The 5,000-nt window shown below is 20.9% G+C and overlaps 1 long non-coding RNA gene across 1 annotated transcript in view; it reads left to right on the plus strand.

Annotated features, from left to right (window-relative positions):
• LOC133645086 (uncharacterized) overlaps positions 1 to 5,000 on the plus strand; it is a 105,940-nt gene that overhangs the window by 81,114 nt on the left and 19,826 nt on the right. The window contains exon 4 of the long non-coding RNA XR_009824895.1: positions 282 to 369. This is a non-coding gene — a long non-coding RNA (uncharacterized LOC133645086). The remainder of the gene's footprint in view (positions 1 to 281; positions 370 to 5,000) is intronic.

Below are 5,000 nucleotides of genomic sequence, written 5' to 3' on the forward strand. Positions count from 1 at the left end.
TACTTCTATATGTTCCATTATTGAGAGTGCACTGCAGTCCTCATTGAGCTTAGATCTTCATCCTAATGAGACACTTTCACTTCCCTAACGGAATCTGGTGATTTCTCCATTGCGCTCATTTGCATCATTTCAACCACTTCCTGCAGATTAGACACGGCCTCGCAACTTTGTCCAATGATGCACATTTTGCCTAATTAATCTCCTTTTTGCCAATTAAATTTGTCAGTGAGTGGCACTCAACAGCTGTCTGATAAAACGTGTGTTTGTTTTTTTGTGTGCAGGAAGTGGAAACAATATCAACTCTTTATTGATCAATTGTTGGAGCTCACACCTACTTCCTGTTGCTGTCTACAGCGCTAAGCCTTCTGGGTAATGTAGTTTACAACTTTCTAGTTTATTTATGTATTATTATAACATGTATTTACATATTTATTTAACATGTATTTATATATTTATTTAACATGTCATTATATATTCATATAACATGTATTTATATATGTAAATAACATGTATTTATATATTTATATACCATGTATTTATATATTTATTTAACATGTATTTATATATTTATTTAACATGTCATTATATATTCATATAACATGTATTTATATATGTAAATAACATGTATTTATATATTTATATACCATGTATTTATATATTTATTTAACATGTATTTATATATTTATTTAACATGTCATTATATATTCATATAACATGTATTTATATATGTAAATAACATGTATTTATATTTATATGCCATGCATTTATATATTTATTTAACATGTATTTATATATTTATTTAACATGTCATTATATATTCATATAACATGTATTTATATATGTAAATAACATGTATTTATATATTTATATACCATGTATTTATATATTTATTTAACATGTATTTATATATTTATTTAACATGTCATTATATATTCATATAACATGTATTTATATATGTAAATAACATGTATTTATATATTTATATACCATGTATTTATATATTTATTTAACATGTATTTATATATTTATTTAACATGTCATTATATATTCATATAACATGTATTTATATATGTAAATAACATGTATTTATATATTTATATACCATGTATTTATATATTTATTTAACATGTATTTATATATTTATTTAACATGTCATTATGTATTCATATAACATGTATTTATATATGTAAATAACATGTATTTATATATTTATATACCATGTATTTATATATTTATTTAACATGTATTTATATATTTATTTAACATGTCATAATATATTCATATAACATGTATTTATATATGTAAATAACATGTATTTATATATTTATATACCATGTATTTATATATTTATTTAACATGTATTTATATATTTATTTAACATGTCATTATATATTCATATAACATGTATTTATATATGTAAATAACATGTATTTATATATTTATATACCATGTATTTATATATTTATTTAACATGTATTTATATATTTATTTAGCATGTCATTATATATTCATATAACATGTATTTATATATGTAAATAACATGTATTTATATATTTATATACCATGTATTTATATATTTATTTAACATGTATTTATATATTTATTTAACATGTCATTATATATTCATATAACATGTATTTATATATGTAAATAACATGTATTTATATATTTATATACCATGTATTTATATATTTATTTAACATGTATTTATATATTCATATAACATGTATTTATATATGTAAATAACATGTATTTATATATTTATATACCATGTATTTATATATTTATTTAACATGTATTTATATATTTATACAACATGTATTTATATATTCATACAACATGTATTTACCGTAATTTCCGGACTATAAGCCGCTACTTTTTCCCCTCGTTCTGGTCCCTGCGGCTTATACAAGGGTGCGGCTTATTTACGGCCTGTTCTTCTCCGACACAGACGAAGAGGATTTCGGTGGTTTTAGTACGCAGGAGGAAGACGATGACACAATGATTAAAGACTGACTTTTCATATAGCGGTAGGCTGGTTATTTTGATAACGTACAGGCGAGCACTTTGTATTACTTTGCAGCGTTGTATTATTTGTACTCTGCACGAATGCTGTTCGCCATGTCAAAGATGTGAAAGTTTGATTGAATGATTGAAAGATTTATTGTTAATAAATGGGACGCTTTGCGTTCCCAAACAGTCATCTCTGTCCCGACAATCCCCTCCGTGGTAGCAGGAACCCCTATATACTACGCTAATTACACATCAAAACCCTGCGGCTTATAGTCGGGTGCGGCTTATATATGGAGCAATTTGTATTTTCCCCTAAATTTAGCTGGTGCGGCTTATAGTCAGGTGCGGCTTATAGTCCGGAAATTACGGTATATATGTATTTAACATGTATTTATACAACATGTATTTATATATTTATTTAACATATATTTATATAACATGTATTTATATGTTTATTTAACATGTATTTATATATTTATACAACATGTGTTTATATATTTATAGAACATGTATTTATATATTTATTTAACATGTATTTATATATTTATACAACATGTATTTATATATTTATATAACATCCATCCATCCAATTTCTACCGCTTGTCCCTTTTGGGGTCACGGGGGGTCGCTGGAGCCTATCTCACATGTATTTAAATATTTATACAACATGTATTTATATATTTATGTAACATGCATTTATATATTTATTTAACACATATTTATATATTTATTCAACATGTATTTATATATTTATATAACATGTATTTGTATATTTAGTTAACAAGTATTTATATATTTATAAAACATGTATTTATATATTTATATAACATGTATTTATATACTTCTTTAACATGTATTTATATAACATGTATTTATATACTTCTTTAACATGTATTTATATAACATGTATTTATATATTTATATAACATGTATTTATATATTTATATAACATGTATTTATATATTTATTTAACATGTATTTATATATGTGTATACCATGTATTTATATATTTATTTAACATGTATTTATATATGTGTATAACATGTATTTATATATTTATTTAACATGTATTTGTATATTTATTTAACATGTATTTATATATTTATATAACATGTATTTATATATTTATTTAACATGTATTTATATATTTATATAACATGTATTTATATATTTATTTAACATGTATTTATATATTTATACAACATGTATTTATATATTTATATAACATGTATTTATATACTTCTTTAACATGTATTTATATAACATGTATTTATATATTTATATAACATGTATTTATACATTTATTTAACATGTATTTATATATGTGTATAACATGTATTTATATATTTATTTAACATGTATTTGTATATTTATTTAACATGTATTTATATATTTATATAACATGTATTTATATATTTATTTAACATGTATTTATATATTTATATAACATGTATTTATATATTTATTTAACATGTATTTATATATTTATACAACATGTATTTATATATTCATATAACATGTATTTATATATTTATATAACATGTATTTATATACTTCTTTAACATGTATTTATATAACATGTATTTATATATTTGTATAACATGTATTTATATATTTATTTAACATGTATTTATATATGTGTATAACATGTATTTATATATTTATTTAACATGTATTTATATATGTGTATAACATGTATTTATATATTTATTTAACATGTATTTGTATATTTATTTAACATGTATTTATATATTTATATAACATGTATTTATATATTTATATAACATGTATTTATATATTTCTTTAACATGTATTTATATATGTGTTTAACATGTATTTATATATTTATTTAACATGTATGTATATATGTGTATAACATGTATTTATATATTTATTTAACATGTATTTGTATATTTATTTAACATGTATTTATATATTTATATAACATGTATTTATATATTTATTTAACATGTATTTATATAACATGTATTTATATAACATGTATTTATATATTTATTTAACATGTATTTATATATTTATACAACATGTATTTATATATTCATATAACATGTATTTATATATTTATATAACATGTATTTATATATTTCTTTAACATGTATTTATATAACGTGTGTTTATATATTTATATAACATGTATTTATATATTGATTTAACATGTATTTCTATATTTATATAACATGTATTTATATATTTATTTAACATGTATTTATATATGTTTATAACATGTATTTATATATTTATTTAACATGTATTTATATATTTATTTACATGTATGTATATATTTATTTAACATGTATTTATATATGTGTATAACATGTATTTATATATTTATATAACATGTATTTATATATTGATTTAACATGTATTTATATATTTCTATAACATGTATTTATATATTTATTTAACATGTATTTATATATGTTTATAACATGTATTTATATATTTATTCAACATGTATTTATATATTTATTTAACATGTATTTATATATGTGTATAACATGTATTTATATAGTTATTTAACTATTGGGCTTTTCGTAATATGGTCCTTTTTGGGTACTCTGTGACCTTTGAGTTGGAGATAGTCGTATTTGGGGTACTTTGTAATTTGTGGGGGGAAGATAGTCCTATTTGGGTACTCTGTGGCTTTTGGGGGCATATGGTAATATTTTTTGGTAGCCCATAATACAGCTGTATTTCATACAGCTGTATTCCTGTATGAAATACTATGTGACCTTTAGGGGAATATGGTCCTATATGAAATACTATGGGACCTTGAGGGGAATATGGTCCTATATGAAATACTATGGGACCATATGAAATACTATGGGACCTTGAGGGGAATATGGTCCTATATGAAATACTATGGGACCTTTAGGGGAATATGGTCCTACTTGGGATACTTTGGAGCCTTTAGGGGAATATGGTCCTATATGAAGTACTATGGGACCTTTAAAAAATGTCACTAT

This window comes from Entelurus aequoreus, linkage group LG28 (genome assembly GCF_033978785.1).
Source record: "Entelurus aequoreus isolate RoL-2023_Sb linkage group LG28, RoL_Eaeq_v1.1, whole genome shotgun sequence".
In the NCBI taxonomy this organism is placed as follows: domain Eukaryota; kingdom Metazoa; phylum Chordata; class Actinopteri; order Syngnathiformes; family Syngnathidae; genus Entelurus; species Entelurus aequoreus.